Source organism: Schistocerca americana, unplaced genomic scaffold (assembly GCF_021461395.2).
Source record: "Schistocerca americana isolate TAMUIC-IGC-003095 unplaced genomic scaffold, iqSchAmer2.1 HiC_scaffold_103, whole genome shotgun sequence".
Lineage (NCBI taxonomy): Eukaryota > Metazoa > Arthropoda > Insecta > Orthoptera > Acrididae > Schistocerca > Schistocerca americana.
In genome coordinates this window covers 43621-66681 of record NW_025725080.1, presented here as the reverse complement: position 1 = coordinate 66681, position 23061 = coordinate 43621, and the positions used below count along the sequence as shown (strand labels likewise).

Here is a 23061-nt window from a genome sequence, read left to right as displayed (position 1 = left end):
GTCATCGGCTGCAAGTGCAAACATTGCCCAGATTAAGTTTTATAATGCTCGATCGTGTCAATTAGGTTAAAAAATGCAAGTAGGAAGTGTCTGAAGTACGTCAGAACACTGCTAAGTGTATTTACGAGTCCCATTCTCCTGTCTGGTTCCATGGTGTAACGGTTAGCACTCTGGACTCTGAATCCAGCGATCCGAGTTCGAATCTCGGTGGAACCTTCGTTTAGTCTAAATTTTCTGTAATAAGCGTTTCTCGCCGAGGAAGTAGCAGCGATAGGCTCAGGGGTGTAGTTTCTACGTTTGTATTAAAAACGAGATGTCTATGAAACGGCTGAATATTGGTGCGACTATGTGACCTATATAGCACATTAAACGAGTAATGCCTGTAAGAGCAAGCAATTTTACTATAATTCGAAGAAATATCATTATCCTACGAAGGCTAAGAATCCCATGATTATCAACTAGCTACTAGAAGCTGAGCAAATGAATTTCCTTTAAAACAGGTTTAAAACATAGGGAGGTTCTGACCGAGTGGGCATGCTCTGGAGCCTCTTTGCTCCTGAGATTAGAAAAACAGTCCTCTGGGCCGGATTTGAACCAGCGACCTATGGATAACTGTGAATCCTCCACTACAGTCCACCGCTCTACCAACTGAGCTACCAGAGGCTCTGCATACTTTCTTATTCGTACTGATTGCTTTACGTCCGTCCCTGTCTTTCGTTTCCACACACTGCTACTCAGCGCTGCCATATAGACGCACAGGAAATGCAGTCATCGGCTGCAAGTGCAAACATTGCCCAGATTAAGTTTTATAATGCTCGATCGTGTCAATTAGGTTAAAAAATGCAAGTAGGAAGTGTCTGAAGTACGTCAGAACACTGCTAAGTGTATTTACGAGTCCCATTCTCCTGTCTGGTTCCATGGTGTAACGGTTAGCACTCTGGACTCTGAATCCAGCGATCCGAGTTCGAATCTCGGTGGAACCTTCGTTTAGTCTAAATTTTCTGTAATAAGCGTTTCTCGCCGAGGAAGTAGCAGCGATAGGCTCAGGGGTGTAGTTTCTACGTTTGTATTAAAAACGAGATGTCTATGAAACGGCTGAATATTGGTGCGACTATGTGACCTATATAGCACATTAAACGAGTAATGCCTGTAAGAGCAAGCAATTTTACTATAATTCGAAGAAATATCATTATCCTACGAAGGCTAAGAATCCCATGATTATCAACTAGCTACTAGAAGCTGAGCAAATGAATTTCCTTTAAAACAGGTTTAAAACATAGGGAGGTTCTGACCGAGTGGGCATGCTCTGGAGCCTCTTTGCTCCTGAGATTAGAAAAACAGTCCTCTGGGCCGGATTTGAACCAGCGACCTATGGATAACTGTGAATCCTCCACTACAGTCCACCGCTCTACCAACTTTTTTTTTTTTTTTTTTTTTTTTTTTTTTTTAGGGCCTCCCTTCTCCCCTCACAGCCCTTCCAAACGCTCACCTTGCTTTGCCTTCTTCGGCTAGCCTCTTTGCTTTTGTCTTTTTTATTATTATTATCATTGTTATTATGAGTCCATCCTTCTACCAACTTTTTTTTTACTTTTTTTATTGTATGTACTTTTTTATGTTTTTGATGCCAAGTCCTCATTTTTCCTACTTTTTGCGAGTGCTCGACCACTTTTTCTTGTTTTGTATTTTTTTGTTTTATTTTATTTTTTTATTTTTCTTTTTTTATTTCGGCTTTTTAATTTTTTTTTTCTGTAAGCTGGATGTCTAAATTACCTTAGCTAACAGAAATGAGAAATAAATGTTTCTTCTTAATATTAATTAAAGGTAATGAATATTCCTCTTGCTAATGGAAAGATAAGTATATTAAAATAAACTGATACGTGAAGTCTCTCATCTTCATAAGGAAAACATAAAATCTTGCAACCCCTTGAAGAACGTTTTTTTAGAACTTAAAACTTCCTCGTGTATGGCATAAGATAATTAAAAAAAAAAATACAATACATAAAACTTGATGTCTAATTTCTTATATGAGGATATAGTCCTGTGCGTCTTGCCACGGACTTGATTTCTTTTCTGCAGTGTCTCGTGAAAGGATCGAAGACATTCCGGTTCCAGGTATCTGTAATCGTGCAAGGCTGACATCTCTGAATTCCGTACCAATCTTAATCTGTCTATTGTTCTCTGTTTAATTTTATTCCATGATTCTATTTAGGAAGCATGCGTAATTTTTTTTGTAGTCTTTTGTCCGCATGAGATGATGGTGCTGAGTCGTTAGATACACCCAATAATCTTCTTTGCTTTTATTTTCTGCCTTCAAGATATAGTGCACAGTGTGCCCTTTTAGCCAGTTAACAGCATTCCTTTTCGTATCAGGGTATGGCACTGCGTCTGGAGTCAGAAAATCTGCGGCGGTGAAAACGGTTGGAGATGTTCTGTTAACGGTCGCTAATTTCTGCTTAACTATATGCCATATGTCTCTTACTCTTTCACACACGAATCGGTGTTCTTCAGTGTCAAGAAGGTTACATGACGCGCACAAGGGCGAATTTGTGAGATGTATAGCGTGCAATTTGGAATTAGTTGAAATTTTCCTGTTGACTGCATTATACCAAGTTGCTTTCACCTTAGAGGGTAAGTTCCGATCGTCGAGATTTTTCCAAATTGCAGACCAGTCGTTGTTGGGGTATTTTCTTTCAATAATATTTCCGTCCTTAGCTTCCATCAAATATGTATAGATGTCCTTTACTCTCTTCAACTGCTGTTCTGAGAGCCTCGAGGAGATATAACTGTACTCAACGAGAAAAGTTTTCAGGTGACAAAGACCAGCTGGTATATGCTTCACATCTATAGGCGGCTGCATGCTTGTTGGAGCAATTTCATTCAGCAAGTGGGCCGTTAAGCTGTCGGGCATCTGTTTCCAGTGCTTGCACATTCGACACACATATAACGCTCGTGACCTGTAACTGACATCAACAAGGTTTAAACCTCCTTTCCTTGTTGGGAGTGTTAGTGTATTGAACTTCACTTTGAAAATGTTGCCTTGGCATACAAAGCTTCCTATCGCGGATAAAATTCTTCTGGCTGTTTCTAATGGCATCGGAAAAGCTTGGACAACATAGTAAAGTTTGGATGTTATATACACATTTACTAGTTTGATTTTCTGTATCTCGTCCAGTTGCCTCATACTGTTTCCTTGTACAGATGCTCGTATGCTTGCAAGTAGTTTTTTATAATTGACGGCAATAGTGTGTTGGATGTTGCTCCTAAATTCAATACCCAAACATTTCAATGTGGATACTTCCGTCAATTGTCCCCGATTTTGCATGGATATTCCTCTGCCTAGGTTCATGATGCCTGACTTCCTTTTATTTAGTTTGGCGCCAGAAGCAAGTTCATATGTGTGTACAATCTGAAGAGCTTTCGCCACTTCATCTTCATTTATAACCAGGACGCCCACATCATCTGCGTAGGCGTTGCACACTATTTTCTTGCCGTGTATATGCAGTCCTTGCAGGTGATGCGTGAGTGTCGCGAGGAGAGGTTCTATTGCTATTGCGAAAAGGGCCATTGACATTGGGCAACCTTGACGTACGGATCCAGTCAATTCAATCTCTCTACTTAGTTGTCCGTTTATCATTATTCGTGCTACACTGTTTTTCAGAATTTGTTGAATAATCCTCACGAATCGTGGTGGGAATCCCATTACTTCCATGATACCAAGAAGATACTTATGATCGACCCTATCAAACGCCTTCTCGAAGTCTAATGACACTAAAGCACATTTTATTCGGCATACATTTGCGGTTGATATTATATCCCTATATTCGCATATATTCTGATAAATGTTTCTGTCTTTGCCTATACATGTTTGGTACGTGCCAGTTACAGAGTTAATAACCATTTTTATTCTTCTTGCTAATACGCGGGCCATAATTTTGTAATCACTGTTGAGTAATGTTACTGGGCGAAGGTTTTCAATCGCTTTGCTAAGTGAGTTTTTAGCAATTAGAACTATGATCCCTTCAGGAAATTCTTTGGGAGCGGCAACAGTGCCACTCATGATTTCGTTGTACATACATAGCAACTTGCTTTTCATTTGTGGCCAGAACACTTGGTAGAATTCCACGGGGATACCGTCAGGTCCTGGAGACTTATTTTTAGGACTCTGTGCTATTGCGTCTTTCAATTCGTCCTCTTCTATTTCGGCCATGAGATTTTCTACTTGCTCTGTACTGATTCGTCCTGATACGTTTCTAACAAGATCACGCCGCGCCTCGTCGACGGTAGGTTTGGTGGACATCATATCTGAGATATATTTATGAACAGCGTTTTGAATTTCATGCTGTTTTGTGTGCCTGGTCCCATCAGGTAACTTAACTTCTGTCAGTATTTTTCTGTTTCCTCTCTTATTCTCACGCATTACATGGTACATAGCCGTTTCTTCCCCTTCTACAATGTTGTGTAGTCTCGCTCTGACTTTAAAACCTTCTGACTGTCGCCGCTTCAGCGCCAAAAGTTTTGCTTTGACTTTCTGAATCCGGCTAAAGTTCTCCATTAATCGTGTGTCCAAGGTGTACAGGTCTCTAAGGCAGCTAAAATAAAATTCAGTCGTCTTTTTAATCCAGAAACTTTTCTGTCGCGAGTAATCCATCAGCATTCTTCTTATTTTAGGCTTCGCACATTGTAACCACCAAGCTATGGCAGAACTGTATCGCGGGAATCGTTTCTCGCATTCTTGCCACACATTAGTAAATGCTACGCGACATTCCTCATCTTGGAGATGTGTAATGTTGAGTTTCCATATGCCCCTCGCTCGGTAAGTCTCTTGTTTTTCCAAATTTACTGTGGTGATGTACGCGGCATGGTCAGAAAACATAGTGGGCCAGACCTCAGACTGGAGTACATGGTTCTTAAGGTTGGACGACACGTAAATTCTGTCTAGCCTGCTTGCTGAGTGACTGTTAAAATATGTGAAACCGGCCTGTGCGCCATGGGTATGTTCCCAGGTATCGGTTAACTGCATTTGGTGGACTATTCTTTCCAGTTCTACGGACTTGTTGAAATTCGGTGTCTGGTCTTTCGGGCTAAGTACAGAATTAAAATCGCCGGCTAGGATTATATAATCTTGACGTGTACCGAAGAGATGAACGATTTCCCTTCTAAAAAAATCCGCTCTAGCACGCCTGTTATTGTTGCCTGACGGTGCATAAACGTTGATGATGCGGGCATTGTTAACAGTCACTGCAACCCCTCTGCTGTTTTCTAGTTTTGCTATTTGTGTGACACGGATGCCTTCTTTCGTGAGAATTGCGGTTCCCAGCTCTGCACCGTAACCGGGGTTTATTGTGGCGTTGTATCCACGTATCTTCTCTAATTTAATATCTGTTACTTCCTGTAACAGTAGTATATCAACGTCAGCAGCGTATAGAAAGTCTTGCAGATGTTGTAAATGCAGGGATGAGCGTATCTTATTAATGTTCAACGTAGCGATTTTGTAGGCTTGCGTTGCGTTCATATTGTCCTATTCATTACCGAAGTCAGTATTCGTCATACGAAGTGCTGTCGGAGGAAAATCCTTTTTCACATGTATGTTCCGGCAATGATGTATTCATCGCCTTCAGTTGATCTCTTGGGGCAGAAGTCTGTTCCGTTCCTCCAGTTTCGTTCAATTCTTCATCTTGATGCATTTCATCCGATTCATCAGCCCAGGTTTTGTGTTGATTAGCTTTCGATGTCTCTTTTTCTGCATTTCTAGTATCAGGGAAAACCTTGTCTGCATCGAAATTTACTATCAGCTTCAACCCCTCGTTTGACGACTGCTCCGTTGACATGGGGCATGGTGTATTTGATTTGGCTTGCAAGGGGTCAGGTACCTGCATACTCAGAACCGGATTACGATGTTGTTCTTCATGCAGTTTGTTGCTAATCTGCTTTGCTTTTTCTCGCAAAGGGGGTGCCAGTTGTTCAGCTCCCTTATGAGCTAGTCTCCTCTTTTTATGTTTCCTTGGAGGACTGACTCTTGGGGAGGTTTCATCGTTTTCCATTACATCTTGGGTTTCTTGCGCTCGGTCTTGTTCTCTGGCAAGTGATGGGTTGATTTCCTTGTGGTTTTCTGGAGACTGCTCATTCTGAAGGACTATAACCGGTTCAGGAGTTTGTTCTATTTGAACAGAGATATTTGGTTCTTTTTCTTGACTCTTTGGCTGTGTTGTCCCCGTCGAGTCGCTAACTTCCATTATCACTTCATTGTCGCGAGCTGCATCATCCTGGATAGCGTCCCGAGTAGCGTCAGGAGCGTCACGCGTATGGAGTTGTCCAGCGGCTGCCGCTGCGTAAGTTAAAGGCAACGTTGACATGGCAGGGGGTCTCACTGCTTCGCCCGCAGGTAGCTGGGCCACTCGGCGTTGTATACACTGCGAGCGGACGTGGCCTGTGCCGCCGCAAGACGCGCAGGTTCTTGGCTGCCCATCATATATGACTATAGCCCGATAACCACAAACATTTATATACGAGGGTATGTGCTTGTGTAAATCCACTCGCAGTTGCCTGATACCATTCAAGACGGGGAACTTGTGAGCAACAGTCCACTTTTCTGCAAAATTGCTAATTATTCTCCCATAAGGAGCTATCACGGAATTGATCTGCTCAGCGGTGATTTCAAATGGTAGCTCAAAGATACGGACAGTTCTTAATCCAAAGCCAGCATGCGTAACACGAACTTCACTAACATTGCCATCGTGATGTTTGAACTTAAATGTTCCGCCACTAGATTCAACAATTTTGTCACACAATTCCGTGTTTTTAAGCTTGACATACACAATACTACTCACAATTGAAAGGTGAATACCTATAATATCCTCAAACGAAATTTTCACAACTTCTTCTAACCACGTCTCAATTTCGAAAGAATTCGGTCTCTGCCCTTTCTGGTCAAAAACAAATTTCAATGTGTCTCTCCTATTAGGCTGATCCATCTCTCCTTCTAATATGAATCCATCAAGAGTCTCAAATAACGCAGTAACTACTGCAACAGGCGCTTGACTTACCGAGCGGAGCGCAGCAGACCGCAGCGCACAGCACACGCCGGAGGTCCGCACACCACGGCCGCCAAAAGCCGACTGCGTCCAACTGAGCTACCAGAGGCTCTGCATACTTTCTTATTCGTACTGATTGCTTTACGTCCGTCCCTGTCTTTCGTTTCCACACACTGCTACTCAGCGCTGCCATATAGACGCACAGGAAATGCAGTCATCGGCTGCAAGTGCAAACATTGCCCAGATTAAGTTTTATAATGCTCGATCGTGTCAATTAGGTTAAAAAATGCAAGTAGGAAGTGTCTGAAGTACGTCAGAACACTGCTAAGTGTACTTACGAGTCCCATTCTCCTGTCTGGTTCCATGGTGTAACGGTTAGCACTCTGGACTCTGAATCCAGCGATCCGAGTTCGAATCTCGGTGGAACCTTCGTTTAGTCTAAATTTTCTGTAATAAGCGTTTCTCGCCGAGGAAGTAGCAGCGATAGGCTCAGGGGTGTAGTTTCTACGTTTGTATTAAAAACGAGATGTCTATGAAACGGCTGAATATTGGTGCGACTATGTGACCTATATAGCACATTAAACGAGTAATGCCTGTAAGAGCAAGCAATTTTACTATAATTCGAAGAAATATCATTATCCTACGAAGGCTAAGAATCCCATGATTATCAACTAGCTACTAGAAGCTGAGCAAATGAATTTCCTTTAAAACAGGTTTAAAACATAGGGAGGTTCTGACCGAGTGGGCATGCTCTGGAGCCTCTTTGCTCCTGAGATTAGAAAAACAGTCCTCTGGGCCGGATTTGAACCAGCGACCTATGGATAACTGTGAATCCTCCACTACAGTCCACCGCTCTACCAACTGAGCTACCAGAGGCTCTGCATACTTTCTTATTCGTACTGATTGCTTTACGTCCGTCCCTGTCTTTCGTTTCCACACACTGCTACTCAGCGCTGCCATATAGACGCACAGGAAATGCAGTCATCGGCTGCAAGTGCAAACATTGCCCAGATTAAGTTTTATAATGCTCGATCGTGTCAATTAGGTTAAAAAATGCAAGTAGGAAGTGTCTGAAGTACGTCAGAACACTGCTAAGTGTATTTACGAGTCCCATTCTCCTGTCTGGTTCCATGGTGTAACGGTTAGCACTCTGGACTCTGAATCCAGCGATCCGAGTTCGAATCTCGGTGGAACCTTCGTTTAGTCTAAATTTTCTGTAATAAGCGTTTCTCGCCGAGGAAGTAGCAGCGATAGGCTCAGGGGTGTAGTTTCTACGTTTGTATTAAAAACGAGATGTCTATGAAACGGCTGAATATTGGTGCGACTATGTGACCTATATAGCACATTAAACGAGTAATGCCTGTAAGAGCAAGCAATTTTACTATAATTCGAAGAAATATCATTATCCTACGAAGGCTAAGAATCCCATGATTATCAACTAGCTACTAGAAGCTGAGCAAATGAATTTCCTTTAAAACAGGTTTAAAACATAGGGAGGTTCTGACCGAGTGGGCATGCTCTGGAGCCTCTTTGCTCCTGAGATTAGAAAAACAGTCCTCTGGGCCGGATTTGAACCAGCGACCTATGGATAACTGTGAATCCTCCACTACAGTCCACCGCTCTACCAACTGAGCTACCAGAGGCTCTGCATACTTTCTTATTCGTACTGATTGCTTTACGTCCGTCCCTGTCTTTCGTTTCCACACACTGCTACTCAGCGCTGCCATATAGACGCACAGGAAATGCAGTCATCGGCTGCAAGTGCAAACATTGCCCAGATTAAGTTTTATAATGCTCGATCGTGTCAATTAGGTTAAAAAATGCAAGTAGGAAGTGTCTGAAGTACGTCAGAACACTGCTAAGTGTATTTACGAGTCCCATTCTCCTGTCTGGTTCCATGGTGTAACGGTTAGCACTCTGGACTCTGAATCCAGCGATCCGAGTTCGAATCTCGGTGGAACCTTCGTTTAGTCTAAATTTTCTGTAATAAGCGTTTCTCGCCGAGGAAGTAGCAGCGATAGGCTCAGGGGTGTAGTTTCTACGTTTGTATTAAAAACGAGATGTCTATGAAACGGCTGAATATTGGTGCGACTATGTGACCTATATAGCACATTAAACGAGTAATGCCTGTAAGAGCAAGCAATTTTACTATAATTCGAAGAAATATCATTATCCTACGAAGGCTAAGAATCCCATGATTATCAACTAGCTACTAGAAGCTGAGCAAATGAATTTCCTTTAAAACAGGTTTAAAACATAGGGAGGTTCTGACCGAGTGGGCATGCTCTGGAGCCTCTTTGCTCCTGAGATTAGAAAAACAGTCCTCTGGGCCGGATTTGAACCAGCGACCTATGGATAACTGTGAATCCTCCACTACAGTCCACCGCTCTACCAACTGAGCTACCAGAGGCTCTGCATACTTTCTTATTCGTACTGATTGCTTTACGTCCGTCCCTGTCTTTCGTTTCCACACACTGCTACTCAGCGCTGCCATATAGACGCACAGGAAATGCAGTCATCGGCTGCAAGTGCAAACATTGCCCAGATTAAGTTTTATAATGCTCGATCGTGTCAATTAGGTTAAAAAATGCAAGTAGGAAGTGTCTGAAGTACGTCAGAACACTGCTAAGTGTATTTACGAGTCCCATTCTCCTGTCTGGTTCCATGGTGTAACGGTTAGCACTCTGGACTCTGAATCCAGCGATCCGAGTTCGAATCTCGGTGGAACCTTCGTTTAGTCTAAATTTTCTGTAATAAGCGTTTCTCGCCGAGGAAGTAGCAGCGATAGGCTCAGGGGTGTAGTTTCTACGTTTGTATTAAAAACGAGATGTCTATGAAACGGCTGAATATTGGTGCGACTATGTGACCTATATAGCACATTAAACGAGTAATGCCTGTAAGAGCAAGCAATTTTACTATAATTCGAAGAAATATCATTATCCTACGAAGGCTAAGAATCCCATGATTATCAACTAGCTACTAGAAGCTGAGCAAATGAATTTCCTTTAAAACAGGTTTAAAACATAGGGAGGTTCTGACCGAGTGGGCATGCTCTGGAGCCTCTTTGCTCCTGAGATTAGAAAAACAGTCCTCTGGGCCGGATTTGAACCAGCGACCTATGGATAACTGTGAATCCTCCACTACAGTCCACCGCTCTACCAACTGAGCTACCAGAGGCTCTGCATACTTTCTTATTCGTACTGATTGCTTTACGTCCGTCCCTGTCTTTCGTTTCCACACACTGCTACTCAGCGCTGCCATATAGACGCACAGGAAATGCAGTCATCGGCTGCAAGTGCAAACATTGCCCAGATTAAGTATTATAATGCTCGATCGTGTCAATTAGGTTAAAAAATGCAAGTAGGAAGTGTCTGAAGTACGTCAGAACACTGCTAAGTGTATTTACGAGTCCCATTCTCCTGTCTGGTTCCATGGTGTAACGGTTAGCACTCTGGACTCTGAATCCAGCGATCCGAGTTCGAATCTCGGTGGAACCTTCGTTTAGTCTAAATTTTCTGTAATAAGCGTTTCTCGCCGAGGAAGTAGCAGCGATAGGCTCAGGGGTGTAGTTTCTACGTTTGTATTAAAAACGAGATGTCTATGAAACGGCTGAATATTGGTGCGACTATGTGACCTATTTAGCACATTAAACGAGTAATGCCTGTAAGAGCAAGCAATTTTACTATAATTCGAAGAAATATCATTATCCTACGAAGGCTAAGAATCCCATGATTATCAACTAGCTACTAGAAGCTGAGCAAATGAATTTCCTTTAAAACAGGTTTAAAACATAGGGAGGTTCTGACCGAGTGGGCATGCTCTGGAGCCTCTTTGCTCCTGAGATTAGAAAAACAGTCCTCTGGGCCGGATTTGAACCAGCGACCTATGGATAACTGTGAATCCTCCACTACAGTCCACCGCTCTACCAACTGAGCTACCAGAGGCTCTGCGTACTTTCTTATTCGTACTGATTGCTTTACGTCCGTCCCTGTCTTTCGTTTCCACACACTGCTACTCAGCGCTGCCATATAGACGCACAGGAAATGCAGTCATCGGCTGCAAGTGCAAACATTGCCCAGATTAAGTTTTATAATGCTCGATCGTGTCAATTAGGTTAAAAAATGCAAGTAGGAAGTGTCTGAAGTACGTCAGAACACTGCTAAGTGTATTTACGAGTCCCATTCTCCTGTCTGGTTCCATGGTGTAACGGTTAGCACTCTGGACTCTGAATCCAGCGATCCGAGTTCGAATCTCGGTGGAACCTTCGTTTAGTCTAAATTTTCTGTAATAAGCGTTTCTCGCCGAGGAAGTAGCAGCGATAGGCTCAGGGGTGTAGTTTCTACGTTTGTATTAAAAACGAGATGTCTATGAAACGGCTGAATATTGGTGCGACTATGTGACCTATATAGCACATTAAACGAGTAATGCCTGTAAGAGCAAGCAATTTTACTATAATTCGAAGAAATATCATTATCCTACGAAGGCTAAGAATCCCATGATTATCAACTAGCTACTAGAAGCTGAGCAAATGAATTTCCTTTAAAACAGGTTTAAAACATAGGGAGGTTCTGACCGAGTGGGCATGCTCTGGAGCCTCTTTGCTCCTGAGATTAGAAAAACAGTCCTCTGGGCCGGATTTGAACCAGCGACCTATGGATAACTGTGAATCCTCCACTACAGTCCACCGCTCTACCAACTGAGCTACCAGAGGCTCTGCATACTTTCTTATTCGTACTGATTGCTTTACGTCCGTCCCTGTCTTTCGTTTCCACACACTGCTACTCAGCGCTGCCATATAGACGCACAGGAAATGCAGTCATCGGCTGCAAGTGCAAACATTGCCCAGGTTAAGTTTTATAATGCTCGATCGTGTCAATTAGGTTAAAAAATGCAAGTAGGAAGTGTCTGAAGTACGTCAGAACACTGCTAAGTGTATTTACGAGTCCCATTCTCCTGTCTGGTTCCATGGTGTAACGGTTAGCACTCTGGACTCTGAATCCAGCGATCCGAGTTCGAATCTCGGTGGAACCTTCGTTTAGTCTAAATTTTCTGTAATAAGCGTTTCTCGCCGAGGAAGTAGCAGCGATAGGCTCAGGGGTGTAGTTTCTACGTTTGTATTAAAAACGAGATGTCTATGAAACGGCTGAATATTGGTGCGACTATGTGACCTATATAGCACATTAAACGAGTAATGCCTGTAAGAGCAAGCAATTTTACTATAATTCGAAGAAATATCATTATCCTACGAAGGCTAAGAATCCCATGATTATCAACTAGCTACTAGAAGCTGAGCAAATGAATTTCCTTTAAAACAGGTTTAAAACATAGGGAGGTTCTGACCGAGTGGGCATGCTCTGGAGCCTCTTTGCTCCTGAGATTAGAAAAACAGTCCTCTGGGCCGGATTTGAACCAGCGACCTATGGATAACTGTGAATCCTCCACTACAGTCCACCGCTCTACCAACTGAGCTACCAGAGGCTCTGCATACTTTCTTATTCGTACTGATTGCTTTACGTCCGTCCCTGTCTTTCGTTTCCACACACTGCTACTCAGCGCTGCCATATAGACGCACAGGAAATGCAGTCATCGGCTGCAAGTGCAAACATTGCCCAGATTAAGTTTTATAATGCTCGATCGTGTCAATTAGGTTAAAAAATGCAAGTAGGAAGTGTCTGAAGTACGTCAGAACACTGCTAAGTGTATTTACGAGTCCCATTCTCCTGTCTGGTTCCATGGTGTAACGGTTAGCACTCTGGACTCTGAATCCAGCGATCCGAGTTCGAATCTCGGTGGAACCTTCGTTTAGTCTAAATTTTCTGTAATAAGCGTTTCTCGCCGAGGAAGTAGCAGCGATAGGCTCAGGGGTGTAGTTTCTACGTTTGTATTAAAAACGAGATGTCTATGAAACGGCTGAATATTGGTGCGACTATGTGACCTATATAGCACATTAAACGAGTAATGCCTGTAAGAGCAAGCAATTTTACTATAATTCGAAGAAACATCATTATCCTACGAAGGCTAAGAATCCCATGATTATCAACTAGCTACTAGAAGCTGAGCAAATGAATTTCCTTTAAAACAGGTTTAAAACATAGGGAGGTTCTGACCGAGTGGGCATGCTCTGGAGCCTCTTTGCTCCTGAGATTAGAAAAACAGTCCTCTGGGCCGGATTTGAACCAGCGACCTATGGATAACTGTGAATCCTCCACTACAGTCCACCGCTCTACCAACTGAGCTACCAGAGGCTCTGCATACTTTCTTATTCGTACTGATTGCTTTACGTCCGTCCCTGTCTTTCGTTTCCACACACTGCTACTCAGCGCTGCCATATAGACGCACAGGAAATGCAGTCATCGGCTGCAAGTGCAAACATTGCCCAGATTAAGTTTTATAATGCTCGATCGTGTCAATTAGGTTAAAAAATGCAAGTAGGAAGTGTCTGAAGTACGTCAGAACACTGCTAAGTGTATTTACGAGTCCCATTCTCCTGTCTGGTTCCATGGTGTAACGGTTAGCACTCTGGACTCTGAATCCAGCGATCCGAGTTCGAATCTCGGTGGAACCTTCGTTTAGTCTAAATTTTCTGTAATAAGCGTTTCTCGCCGAGGAAGTAGCAGCGATAGGCTCAGGGGTGTAGTTTCTACGTTTGTATTAAAAACGAGATGTCTATGAAACGGCTGAATATTGGTGCGACTATGTGACCTATATAGCACATTAAACGAGTAATGCCTGTAAGAGCAAGCAATTTTACTATAATTCGAAGAAATATCATTATCCTACGAAGGCTAAGAATCCCATGATTATCAACTAGCTACTAGAAGCTGAGCAAATGAATTTCCTTTAAAACAGGTTTAAAACATAGGGAGGTTCTGACCGAGTGGGCATGCTCTGGAGCCTCTTTGCTCCTGAGATTAGAAAAACAGTCCTCTGGGCCGGATTTGAACCAGCGACCTATGGATAACTGTGAATCCTCCACTACAGTCCACCGCTCTACCAACTGAGCTACCAGAGGCTCTGCATACTTTCTTATTCGTACTGATTGCTTTACGTCCGTCCCTGTCTTTCGTTTCCACACACTGCTACTCAGCGCTGCCATATAGACGCACAGGAAATGCAGTCATCGGCTGCAAGTGCAAACATTGCCCAGATTAAGTTTTATAATGCTCGATCGTGTCAATTAGGTTAAAAAATGCAAGTAGGAAGTGTCTGAAGTACGTCAGAACACTGCTAAGTGTATTTACGAGTCCCATTCTCCTGTCTGGTTCCATGGTGTAACGGTTAGCACTCTGGACTCTGAATCCAGCGATCCGAGTTCGAATCTCGGTGGAACCTTCGTTTAGTCTAAATTTTCTGTAATAAGCGTTTCTCGCCGAGGAAGTAGCAGCGATAGGCTCAGGGGTGTAGTTTCTACGTTTGTATTAAAAACGAGATGTCTATGAAACGGCTGAATATTGGTGCGACTATGTGACCTATATAGCACATTAAACGAGTAATGCCTGTAAGAGCAAGCAATTTTACTATAATTCGAAGAAATATCATTATCCTACGAAGGCTAAGAATCCCATGATTATCAACTAGCTACTAGAAGCTGAGCAAATGAATTTCCTTTAAAACAGGTTTAAAACATAGGGAGGTTCTGACCGAGTGGGCATGCTCTGGAGCCTCTTTGCTCCTGAGATTAGAAAAACAGTCCTCTGGGCCGGATTTGAACCAGCGACCTATGGATAACTGTGAATCCTCCACTACAGTCCACCGCTCTACCAACTGAGCTACCAGAGGCTCTGCATACTTTCTTATTCGTACTGATTGCTTTACGTCCGTCCCTGTCTTTCGTTTCCACACACTGCTACTCAGCGCTGCCATATAGACGCACAGGAAATGCAGTCATCGGCTGCAAGTGCAAACATTGCCCAGATTAAGTTTTATAATGCTCGATCGTGTCAATTAGGTTAAAAAATGCAAGTAGGAAGTGTCTGAAGTACGTCAGAACACTGCTAAGTGTATTTACGAGTCCCATTCTCCTGTCTGGTTCCATGGTGTAACGGTTAGCACTCTGGACTCTGAATCCAGCGATCCGAGTTCGAATCTCGGTGGAACCTTCGTTTAGTCTAAATTTTCTGTAATAAGCGTTTCTCGCCGAGGAAGTAGCAGCGATAGGCTCAGGGGTGTAGTTTCTACGTTTGTATTAAAAACGAGATGTCTATGAAACGGCTGAATATTGGTGCGACTATGTGACCTATATAGCACATTAAACGAGTAATGCCTGTAAGAGCAAGCAATTTTACTATAATTCGAAGAAATATCATTATCCTACGAAGGCTAAGAATCCCATGATTATCAACTAGCTACTAGAAGCTGAGCAAATGAATTTCCTTTAAAACAGGTTTAAAACATAGGGAGGTTCTGACCGAGTGGGCATGCTCTGGAGCCTCTTTGCTCCTGAGATTAGAAAAACAGTCCTCTGGGCCGGATTTGAACCAGCGACCTATGGATAACTGTGAATCCTCCACTACAGTCCACCGCTCTACCAACTGAGCTACCAGAGGCTCTGCATACTTTCTTATTCGTACTGATTGCTTTACGTCCGTCCCTGTCTTTCGTTTCCACACACTGCTACTCAGCGCTGCCATATAGACGCACAGGAAATGCAGTCATCGGCTGCAAGTGCAAACATTGCCCAGATTAAGTTTTATAATGCTCGATCGTGTCAATTAGGTTAAAAAATGCAAGTAGGAAGTGTCTGAAGTACGTCAGAACACTGCTAAGTGTATTTACGAGTCCCATTCTCCTGTCTGGTTCCATGGTGTAACGGTTAGCACTCTGGACTCTGAATCCAGCGATCCGAGTTCGAATCTCGGTGGAACCTTCGTTTAGTCTAAATTTTCTGTAATAAGCGTTTCTCGCCGAGGAAGTAGCAGCGATAGGCTCAGGGGTGTAGTTTCTACGTTTGTATTAAAAACGAGATGTCTATGAAACGGCTGAATATTGGTGCGACTATGTGACCTATATAGCACATTAAACGAGTAATGATTGTAAGAGCAAGCAATTTTACTATAATTCGAAGAAATATCATTATCCTACGAAGGCTAAGAATCCCATGATTATCAACTAGCTACTAGAAGCTGAGCAAATGAATTTCCTTTAAAACAGGTTTAAAACATAGGGAGGTTCTGACCGAGTGGGCATGCTCTGGAGCCTCTTTGCTCCTGAGATTAGAAAAACAGTCCTCTGGGCCGGATTTGAACCAGCGACCTATGGATAACTGTGAATCCTCCACTACAGTCCACCGCTCTACCAACTGAGCTACCAGATGCTCTGCATACTCTCTTATTCGTACTGATTGCTTTACGTCCGTCCCTGTCTTTCGTTTCCACACACTGCTACTCAGCGCTGCCATATAGACGCACAGGAAATGCAGTCATCGGCTGCAAGTGCAAACATTGCCCAGATTAAGTTTTATAATGCTCGATCGTGTCAATTAGGTTACAAAATGCAAGTAGGAAGTGTCTGAAGAACGTCAGAACACTGCTAAGTGTATTTACGAGTCCCATTCTCCTGTCTGGTTCCATGGTGTAACGGTTAGCACTCTGGACTCTGAATCCAGCGATCCGAGTTCGAATCTCGGTGGAACCTTCGTTTAGTCTAAATTTTCTGTAATAAGCGTTTCTCGCCGAGGAAGTAGCAGCGATAGGCTCAGGGGTGTAGTTTCTACGTTTGTATTAAAAACGAGATGTCTATGAAACGGCTGAATATTGGTGCGACTATGTGACCTATATAGCACATTAAACGAGTAATGCCTGTAAGAGCAAGCAATTTTACTATAATTCGAAGAAATATCATTATCCTACGAAGGCTAAGAATCCCATGATTATCAACTAGCTACTAGAAGCTGAGCAAATGAATTTCCTTTAAAACAGGTTTAAAACATAGGGAGGTTCTGACCGAGTGGGCATGCTCTGGAGCCTCTTTGCTCCTGAGATTAGAAAAACAGTCCTCTGGGCCGGATTTGAACCAGCGACCTATGGATAACTGTGAATCCTCCACTACAGTCCACCGCTCTACCAACTGAGCTACCAGAGGCTCTGCATACTTTCTTATTCGTACTGATTGCTTTACGTCCGTCCCTGTCTTTCGTTTCCACACACTGCTACTCAGCGCTGCCATATAGACGCACAGGAAATGCAGTCATCGGCTGCAAGTGCAAACATTGCCCAGATTAAGTTTTATAATGCTCGATCGTGTCAATTAGGTTAAAAAATGCAAGTAGGAAGTGTCTGAAGTACGTCAGAACACTGCTAAGTGTATTTACGAGTCCCATTCTCCTGTCTGGTTCCATGGTGTAACGGTTAGCACTCTGGACTCTGAATCCAGCGATCCGAGTTCGAATCTCGGTGGAACCTTCGTTTAGTCTAAATTTTCTGTAATAAGCGTTTCTCGCCGAGGAAGTAGCAGCGATAGGCTCAGGGGTGTAGTTTCTACGTTTGTATTAAAAACGAGATGTCTATGAAACGGCTGAATATTGGTGCGACTATGTGACCTATATAGCACATTAAACGAGTAATGCCTGTAAGAGCAAGCAATTTTACTATAATTCGAAGAAATATCATTATCCTACGAAGGCTAAGAATCCCATGATTATCAACTAGCTACTAGAAGCTGAGCAAATGAATTTCCTTTAAAACAGGTTTAAAACATAGGGAGGTTCTGACCGAGTGGGCATGCTCTGGAGCCTCTTTGCTCCTGAGATTAGAAAAACAGTCCTCTGGGCCGGATTTGAACCAGCGACCTATGGATAACTGTGAATCCTCCACTACAGTCCACCGCTCTACCAACTGAGCTACCAGAGGCTCTGCATACTTTCTTATTCGTACTGATTGCTTTACGTCCGTCCCTGTCTTTCGTTTCCACACACTGCTACTCAGCGCTGCCATATAGACGCACAGGAAATGCAGTCATCGGCTGCAAGTGCAAACATTGCCCAGATTAAGTTTTATAATGCTCGATCGTGTCAATTAGGTTAAAAAATGCAAGTAGGAAGTGTCTGAAGTACGTCAGAACACTGCTAAGTGTATTTACGAGTCCCATTCTCCTGTCTGGTTCCATGGTGTAACGGTTAGCACTCTGGACTCTGAATCCAGCGATCCGAGTTCGAATCTCGGTGGAACCTTCGTTTAGTCTAAATTTTCTGTAATAAGCGTTTCTCGCCGAGGAAGTAGCAGCGATAGGCTCAGGGGTGTAGTTTCTACGTTTGTATTAAAAACGAGATGTCTATGAAACGGCTGAATATTGGTGCGACTATGTGACCTATATAGCACATTAAACGAGTAATGCCTGTAAGAGCAAGCAATTTTACTATAATTCGAAGAAATATCATTATCCTACGAAGGCTAAGAATCCCATGATTATCAACTAGCTACTAGAAGCTGAGCAAATGAATTTCCTTTAAAACAGGTTTAAAACATAGGGAGGTTCTGACCGAGTGGGCATGCTCTGGAGCCTCTTTGCTCCTGAGATTAGAAAAACAGTCCTCTGGGCCGGATTTGAACCAGCGACCTATGGATAACTGTGAATCCTCCACTACAGTCCACCGCTCTACCAACTGAGCTACCAGAGGCTCTGCATACTTTCTTATTCGTACTGATTGCTTTACGTCCGTCCCTGTCTTTCGTTTCCACACACTGCTACTCAGCGCTGCCATATAGACGCACAGGAAATGCAGTCATCGGCTGCAAGTGCAAACATTGCCCAGATTAAGTTTTATAATGCTCGATCGTGTCAATTAGGTTAAAAAATGCAAGTAGGAAGTGTCTGAAGTACGTCAGAACACTGCTAAGTGTATTTACGAGTCCCATTCTCCTGTCTGGTTCCATGGTGTAACGGTTAGCACTCTGGACTCTGAATCCAGCGATCCGAGTTCGAATCTCGGTGGAACCTTCGTTTAGTCTAAATTTTCTGTAATAAGCGTTTCTCGCCGAGGAAGTAGCAGCGATAGGCTCAGGGGTGTAGTTTCTACGTTTGTATTAAAAACGAGATGTCTATGAAACGGCTGAATATTGGTGCGACTATGTGACCTATATAGCACATTAAACGAGTAATGCCTGTAAGAGCAAGCAATTTTACTATAATTCGAAGAAATATCATTATCCTACGAAGGCTAAGAATCCCATGATTATCAACTAGCTACTAGAAGCTGAGCAAATGAATTTCCTTTAAAACAGGTTTAAAACATAGGGAGGTTCTGACCGAGTGGGCATGCTCTGGAGCCTCTTTGCTCCTGAGATTAGAAAAACAGTCCTCTGGGCCGGATTTGAACCAGCGACCTATGGATAACTGTGAATCCTCCACTACAGTCCACCGCTCTACCAACTGAGCTACCAGAGGCTCTGCATACTTTCTTATTCGTACTGATTGCTTTACGTCCGTCCCTGTCTTTCGTTTCCACACACTGCTACTCAGCGCTGCCATATAGACGCACAGGAAATGCAGTCATCGGCTGCAAGTGCAAACATTGCCCAGATTAAGTTTTATAATGCTCGATCGTGTCAATTAGGTTAAAAAATGCAAGTAGGAAGTGTCTGAAGTACGTCAGAACACTGCTAAGTGTATTTACGAGTCCCATTCTCCTGTCTGGTTCCATGGTGTAACGGTTAGCACTCTGGACTCTGAATCCAGCGATCCGAGTTCGAATCTCGGTGGAACCTTCGTTTAGTCTAAATTTTCTGTAATAAGCGTTTCTCGCCGAGGAAGTAGCAGCGATAGGCTCAGGGGTGTAGTTTCTACGTTTGTATTAAAAACGAGATGTCTATGAAACGGCTGAATATTGGTGCGACTATGTGACCTATATAGCACATTAAACGAGTAATGCCTGTAAGAGCAAGCAATTTTACTATAATTCGAAGAAATATCATTATCCTACGAAGGCTAAGAATCCCATGATTATCAACTAGCTACTAGAAGCTGAGCAAATGAATTTCCTTTAAAACAGGTTTAAAACATAGGGAGGTTCTGACCGAGTGGGCATGCTCTGGAGCCTCTTTGCTCCTGAGATTAGGAAAACAGTCCTCTGGGCCGGATTTGAACCAGCGACCTATGGATAACTGTGAATCCTCCACTACAGTCCACCGCTCTACCAACTGAGCTACCAGAGGCTCTGCATACTTTCTTATTCGTACTGATTGCTTTACGTCCGTCCCTGTCTTTCGTTTCCACACACTGCTACTCAGCGCTGCCATATAGACGCACAGGAAATGCAGTCATCGGCTGCAAGTGCAAACATTGCCCAGATTAAGTTTTATAATGCTCGATCGTGTCAATTAGGTTAAAAAATGCAAGTAGGAAGTGTCTGAAGTACGTCAGAACACTGCTAAGTGTATTTACGAGTCCCATTCTCCTGTCTGGTTCCATGGTGTAACGGTTAGCACTCTGGACTCTGAATCCAGCGATCCGAGTTCGAATCTCGGTGGAACTTTCGTTTAGTCTAAATTTTCTGTAATAAGCGTTTCTCGCCGAGGAAGTAGCAGCGATAGGCTCAGGGGTGTAGTTTCTACGTTTGTATTAAAAACGAGATGTCTATGAAACGGCTGAATATTGGTGCGACTATGTGACCTATATAGCACATTAAACGAGTAATGCCTGTAAGAGCAAGCAATTTTACTATAATTCGAAGAAATATCATTATCCTACGAAGGCTAAGAATCCCATGATTATCAACTAGCTACTAGAAGCTGAGCAAATGAATTTCCTTTAAAACAGGTTTAAAACATAGGGAGGTTCTGACCGAGTGGGCATGCTCTGGAGCCTCTTTGCTCCTGAGATTAGAAAAACAGCCCTCTGGGCCGGATTTGAACCAGCGACCTATGGATAACTGTGAATCCTCCACTACAGTCCACCGCTCTACCAACTGAGCTACCAGAGGCTCTGCATACTTTCTTATTCGTACTGATTGCTTTACGTCCGTCCCTGTCTTTCGTTTCCACACACTGCTACTCAGCGCTGCCATATAGACGCACAGGAAATGCAGTCCTCGGCTGCAAGTGCAAACATTGCCCAGATTAAGTTTTATAATGCTCGATCGTGTCAATTAGGTTAAAAAATGCAAGTAGGAAGTGTCTGAAGTACGTCAGAACACTGCTAAGTGTATTTACGTGTCCCATTCTCCTGTCTGGTTCCATGGTGTAACGGTTAGCACTCTGGACTCTGAATCCAGCGATCCGAGTTCGAATCTCGGTGGAACCTTCGTTTAGTCTAAATTTTCTGTAATAAGCGTTTCTCGCCGAGGAAGTAGCAGCGATAGGCTCAGGGGTGTAGTTTCTACGTTTGTATTAAAAACGAGATGTCTATGAAACGGCTGAATATTGGTGCGACTATGTGACCTATATAGCACATTAAACGAGTAATGCCTGTAAGAGCAAGCAATTTTACTATAATTCGAAGAAATATCATTATCCTACGAAGGCTAAGAATCCCATGATTATCAACTAGCTACTAGAAGCTGAGCAAATGAATTTCCTTTAAAACAGGTTTAAAACATAGGGAGGTTCTGACCGAGTGGGCATGCTCTGGAGCCTCTTTGCTCCTGAGATTAGAAAAACAGTCCTCTGGGCCGGATTTGAACCAGCGACCTATGGATAACTGTGAATCCTCCACTACAGTCCACCGCTCTACCAACTGAGCTACCAGAGGCTCTGCATACTTTCTTATTCGTACTGATTGCTTTACGTCCGTCCCTGTCTTTCGTTTCCACACACTGCTACTCAGCGCTGCCATATAGACGCACAGGAAATGCAGTCATCGGCTGCAAGTGCAAACATTGCCCAGATTAAGTTTTATAATGCTCGATCGTGTCAATTAGGTTAAAAAATGCAAGTAGGAAGTGTCTGAAGTACGTCAGAACACTGCTAAGTGTATTTACGAGTCCCATTCTCCTGTCTGGTTCCATGGTGTAACGGTTAGCACTCTGGACTCTGAATCCAGCGATCCGAGTTCGAATCTCGGTGGAACCTTCGTTTAGTCTAAATTTTCTGTAATAAGCGTTTCTCGCCGAGGAAGTAGCAGCGATAGGCTCAGGGGTGTAGTTTCTACGTTTGTATTAAAAACGAGATGTCTATGAAACGGCTGAATATTGGTGCGACTATGTGACCTATATAGCACATTAAACGAGTAATGCCTGTAAGAGCAAGCAATTTTACTATAATTCGAAGAAATATCATTATCCTACGAAGGCTAAGAATCCCATGATTATCAACTAGCTACTAGAAGCTGAGCAAATGAATTTCCTTTAAAACAGGTTTAAAACATAGGGAGGTTCTGACCGAGTGGGCATGCTCTGGAGCCTCTTTGCTCCTGAGATTAGAAAAACAGTCCTCTGGGCCGGATTTGAACCAGCGACCTATGGATAACTGTGAATCCTCCACTACAGTCCACCGCTCTACCAACTGAGCTACCAGAGGCTCTGCATACTTTCTTATTCGTACTGATTGCTTTACGTCCGTCCCTGTCTTTCGTTTCCACACACTGCTACTCAGCGCTGCCATATAGACGCACAGGAAATGCAGTCATCGGCTGCAAGTGCAAACATTGCCCAGATTAAGTTTTATAATGCTCGATCGTGTCAATTAGGTTAAAAAATGCAAGTAGGAAGTGTCTGAAGTACGTCAGAACACTGCTAAGTGTATTTACGAGTCCCATTCTCCTGTCTGGTTCCATGGTGTAACGGTTAGCACTCTGGACTCTGAATCCAGCGATCCGAGTTCGAATCTCGGTGGAACCTTCGTTTAGTCTAAATTTTCTGTAATAAGCGTTTCTCGCCGAGGAAGTAGCAGCGATAGGCTCAGGGGTGTAGTTTCTACGTTTGTATTAAAAACGAGATGTCTATGAAACGGCTGAATATTGGTGCGACTATGTGACCTATATAGCACATTAAACGAGTAATGCCTGTAAGAGCAAGCAATTTTACTATAATTCGAAGAAATATCATTATCCTACGAAGGCTAAGAATCCCATGATTATCAACTAGCTACTAGAAGCTGAG

The 23061-nt window shown here is 43.2% G+C and overlaps 44 non-coding genes across 44 annotated transcripts; 23 read left to right on the top strand and 21 right to left on the bottom strand.

Moving 5' to 3' along the window:
* Positions 1 to 144: 144 nt before the first annotated feature.
* Trnaq-cug lies at positions 145 to 216 on the top strand. Its single transcript has one exon. It is a non-coding gene; the product is annotated as a tRNA-Gln (tRNA).
* Positions 217 to 574: 358 nt separating this feature from the next.
* Trnay-gua lies at positions 575 to 663 on the bottom strand. The gene is given in 2 exon segments: positions 575 to 610; positions 627 to 663. It is a non-coding gene; the product is annotated as a tRNA-Tyr (tRNA).
* A 248-nt stretch (positions 664 to 911) lies between these two features.
* Trnaq-cug lies at positions 912 to 983 on the top strand. Its single transcript has one exon. It is a non-coding gene; the product is annotated as a tRNA-Gln (tRNA).
* A 6405-nt stretch (positions 984 to 7388) lies between these two features.
* On the top strand, positions 7389 to 7460 carry Trnaq-cug. Its single transcript has one exon. It is a non-coding gene; the product is annotated as a tRNA-Gln (tRNA).
* A 358-nt stretch (positions 7461 to 7818) lies between these two features.
* Trnay-gua lies at positions 7819 to 7907 on the bottom strand. The gene is given in 2 exon segments: positions 7819 to 7854; positions 7871 to 7907. It is a non-coding gene; the product is annotated as a tRNA-Tyr (tRNA).
* Positions 7908 to 8155: 248 nt separating this feature from the next.
* Positions 8156 to 8227, top strand: Trnaq-cug. Its single transcript has one exon. It is a non-coding gene; the product is annotated as a tRNA-Gln (tRNA).
* A 358-nt stretch (positions 8228 to 8585) lies between these two features.
* On the bottom strand, positions 8586 to 8674 carry Trnay-gua. The gene is given in 2 exon segments: positions 8586 to 8621; positions 8638 to 8674. It is a non-coding gene; the product is annotated as a tRNA-Tyr (tRNA).
* Positions 8675 to 8922: 248 nt separating this feature from the next.
* On the top strand, positions 8923 to 8994 carry Trnaq-cug. The gene has a single exon. It is a non-coding gene; the product is annotated as a tRNA-Gln (tRNA).
* A 358-nt stretch (positions 8995 to 9352) lies between these two features.
* Positions 9353 to 9441, bottom strand: Trnay-gua. The gene is given in 2 exon segments: positions 9353 to 9388; positions 9405 to 9441. It is a non-coding gene; the product is annotated as a tRNA-Tyr (tRNA).
* Positions 9442 to 9689: 248 nt separating this feature from the next.
* On the top strand, positions 9690 to 9761 carry Trnaq-cug. Its single transcript has one exon. It is a non-coding gene; the product is annotated as a tRNA-Gln (tRNA).
* Positions 9762 to 10119: 358 nt separating this feature from the next.
* Trnay-gua lies at positions 10120 to 10208 on the bottom strand. Its single transcript is given in 2 exon segments — positions 10120 to 10155; positions 10172 to 10208. It is a non-coding gene; the product is annotated as a tRNA-Tyr (tRNA).
* Positions 10209 to 10456: 248 nt separating this feature from the next.
* Positions 10457 to 10528, top strand: Trnaq-cug. Its single transcript has one exon. It is a non-coding gene; the product is annotated as a tRNA-Gln (tRNA).
* A 358-nt stretch (positions 10529 to 10886) lies between these two features.
* Positions 10887 to 10975, bottom strand: Trnay-gua. Its single transcript is given in 2 exon segments — positions 10887 to 10922; positions 10939 to 10975. It is a non-coding gene; the product is annotated as a tRNA-Tyr (tRNA).
* A 248-nt stretch (positions 10976 to 11223) lies between these two features.
* Positions 11224 to 11295, top strand: Trnaq-cug. Its single transcript has one exon. It is a non-coding gene; the product is annotated as a tRNA-Gln (tRNA).
* A 358-nt stretch (positions 11296 to 11653) lies between these two features.
* Trnay-gua lies at positions 11654 to 11742 on the bottom strand. The gene is given in 2 exon segments: positions 11654 to 11689; positions 11706 to 11742. It is a non-coding gene; the product is annotated as a tRNA-Tyr (tRNA).
* A 248-nt stretch (positions 11743 to 11990) lies between these two features.
* Trnaq-cug lies at positions 11991 to 12062 on the top strand. Its single transcript has one exon. It is a non-coding gene; the product is annotated as a tRNA-Gln (tRNA).
* Positions 12063 to 12420: 358 nt separating this feature from the next.
* Positions 12421 to 12509, bottom strand: Trnay-gua. The gene is given in 2 exon segments: positions 12421 to 12456; positions 12473 to 12509. It is a non-coding gene; the product is annotated as a tRNA-Tyr (tRNA).
* A 248-nt stretch (positions 12510 to 12757) lies between these two features.
* On the top strand, positions 12758 to 12829 carry Trnaq-cug. The gene has a single exon. It is a non-coding gene; the product is annotated as a tRNA-Gln (tRNA).
* A 358-nt stretch (positions 12830 to 13187) lies between these two features.
* Trnay-gua lies at positions 13188 to 13276 on the bottom strand. Its single transcript is given in 2 exon segments — positions 13188 to 13223; positions 13240 to 13276. It is a non-coding gene; the product is annotated as a tRNA-Tyr (tRNA).
* Positions 13277 to 13524: 248 nt separating this feature from the next.
* On the top strand, positions 13525 to 13596 carry Trnaq-cug. The gene has a single exon. It is a non-coding gene; the product is annotated as a tRNA-Gln (tRNA).
* Positions 13597 to 13954: 358 nt separating this feature from the next.
* Positions 13955 to 14043, bottom strand: Trnay-gua. Its single transcript is given in 2 exon segments — positions 13955 to 13990; positions 14007 to 14043. It is a non-coding gene; the product is annotated as a tRNA-Tyr (tRNA).
* A 248-nt stretch (positions 14044 to 14291) lies between these two features.
* Trnaq-cug lies at positions 14292 to 14363 on the top strand. The gene has a single exon. It is a non-coding gene; the product is annotated as a tRNA-Gln (tRNA).
* Positions 14364 to 14721: 358 nt separating this feature from the next.
* On the bottom strand, positions 14722 to 14810 carry Trnay-gua. The gene is given in 2 exon segments: positions 14722 to 14757; positions 14774 to 14810. It is a non-coding gene; the product is annotated as a tRNA-Tyr (tRNA).
* Positions 14811 to 15058: 248 nt separating this feature from the next.
* Trnaq-cug lies at positions 15059 to 15130 on the top strand. Its single transcript has one exon. It is a non-coding gene; the product is annotated as a tRNA-Gln (tRNA).
* Positions 15131 to 15488: 358 nt separating this feature from the next.
* Positions 15489 to 15577, bottom strand: Trnay-gua. Its single transcript is given in 2 exon segments — positions 15489 to 15524; positions 15541 to 15577. It is a non-coding gene; the product is annotated as a tRNA-Tyr (tRNA).
* A 248-nt stretch (positions 15578 to 15825) lies between these two features.
* On the top strand, positions 15826 to 15897 carry Trnaq-cug. Its single transcript has one exon. It is a non-coding gene; the product is annotated as a tRNA-Gln (tRNA).
* Positions 15898 to 16255: 358 nt separating this feature from the next.
* Trnay-gua lies at positions 16256 to 16344 on the bottom strand. The gene is given in 2 exon segments: positions 16256 to 16291; positions 16308 to 16344. It is a non-coding gene; the product is annotated as a tRNA-Tyr (tRNA).
* Positions 16345 to 16592: 248 nt separating this feature from the next.
* Trnaq-cug lies at positions 16593 to 16664 on the top strand. Its single transcript has one exon. It is a non-coding gene; the product is annotated as a tRNA-Gln (tRNA).
* A 358-nt stretch (positions 16665 to 17022) lies between these two features.
* Trnay-gua lies at positions 17023 to 17111 on the bottom strand. Its single transcript is given in 2 exon segments — positions 17023 to 17058; positions 17075 to 17111. It is a non-coding gene; the product is annotated as a tRNA-Tyr (tRNA).
* A 248-nt stretch (positions 17112 to 17359) lies between these two features.
* On the top strand, positions 17360 to 17431 carry Trnaq-cug. The gene has a single exon. It is a non-coding gene; the product is annotated as a tRNA-Gln (tRNA).
* Positions 17432 to 17789: 358 nt separating this feature from the next.
* On the bottom strand, positions 17790 to 17878 carry Trnay-gua. The gene is given in 2 exon segments: positions 17790 to 17825; positions 17842 to 17878. It is a non-coding gene; the product is annotated as a tRNA-Tyr (tRNA).
* A 248-nt stretch (positions 17879 to 18126) lies between these two features.
* On the top strand, positions 18127 to 18198 carry Trnaq-cug. Its single transcript has one exon. It is a non-coding gene; the product is annotated as a tRNA-Gln (tRNA).
* Positions 18199 to 18556: 358 nt separating this feature from the next.
* Trnay-gua lies at positions 18557 to 18645 on the bottom strand. The gene is given in 2 exon segments: positions 18557 to 18592; positions 18609 to 18645. It is a non-coding gene; the product is annotated as a tRNA-Tyr (tRNA).
* Positions 18646 to 18893: 248 nt separating this feature from the next.
* Positions 18894 to 18965, top strand: Trnaq-cug. Its single transcript has one exon. It is a non-coding gene; the product is annotated as a tRNA-Gln (tRNA).
* Positions 18966 to 19323: 358 nt separating this feature from the next.
* On the bottom strand, positions 19324 to 19412 carry Trnay-gua. Its single transcript is given in 2 exon segments — positions 19324 to 19359; positions 19376 to 19412. It is a non-coding gene; the product is annotated as a tRNA-Tyr (tRNA).
* Positions 19413 to 19660: 248 nt separating this feature from the next.
* On the top strand, positions 19661 to 19732 carry Trnaq-cug. Its single transcript has one exon. It is a non-coding gene; the product is annotated as a tRNA-Gln (tRNA).
* Positions 19733 to 20090: 358 nt separating this feature from the next.
* Trnay-gua lies at positions 20091 to 20179 on the bottom strand. The gene is given in 2 exon segments: positions 20091 to 20126; positions 20143 to 20179. It is a non-coding gene; the product is annotated as a tRNA-Tyr (tRNA).
* Positions 20180 to 20427: 248 nt separating this feature from the next.
* Positions 20428 to 20499, top strand: Trnaq-cug. The gene has a single exon. It is a non-coding gene; the product is annotated as a tRNA-Gln (tRNA).
* A 358-nt stretch (positions 20500 to 20857) lies between these two features.
* Trnay-gua lies at positions 20858 to 20946 on the bottom strand. The gene is given in 2 exon segments: positions 20858 to 20893; positions 20910 to 20946. It is a non-coding gene; the product is annotated as a tRNA-Tyr (tRNA).
* A 248-nt stretch (positions 20947 to 21194) lies between these two features.
* Trnaq-cug lies at positions 21195 to 21266 on the top strand. Its single transcript has one exon. It is a non-coding gene; the product is annotated as a tRNA-Gln (tRNA).
* Positions 21267 to 21624: 358 nt separating this feature from the next.
* Positions 21625 to 21713, bottom strand: Trnay-gua. The gene is given in 2 exon segments: positions 21625 to 21660; positions 21677 to 21713. It is a non-coding gene; the product is annotated as a tRNA-Tyr (tRNA).
* Positions 21714 to 21961: 248 nt separating this feature from the next.
* Trnaq-cug lies at positions 21962 to 22033 on the top strand. Its single transcript has one exon. It is a non-coding gene; the product is annotated as a tRNA-Gln (tRNA).
* Positions 22034 to 22391: 358 nt separating this feature from the next.
* Trnay-gua lies at positions 22392 to 22480 on the bottom strand. Its single transcript is given in 2 exon segments — positions 22392 to 22427; positions 22444 to 22480. It is a non-coding gene; the product is annotated as a tRNA-Tyr (tRNA).
* Positions 22481 to 22728: 248 nt separating this feature from the next.
* Trnaq-cug lies at positions 22729 to 22800 on the top strand. Its single transcript has one exon. It is a non-coding gene; the product is annotated as a tRNA-Gln (tRNA).
* Positions 22801 to 23061: the final 261 nt, after the last annotated feature.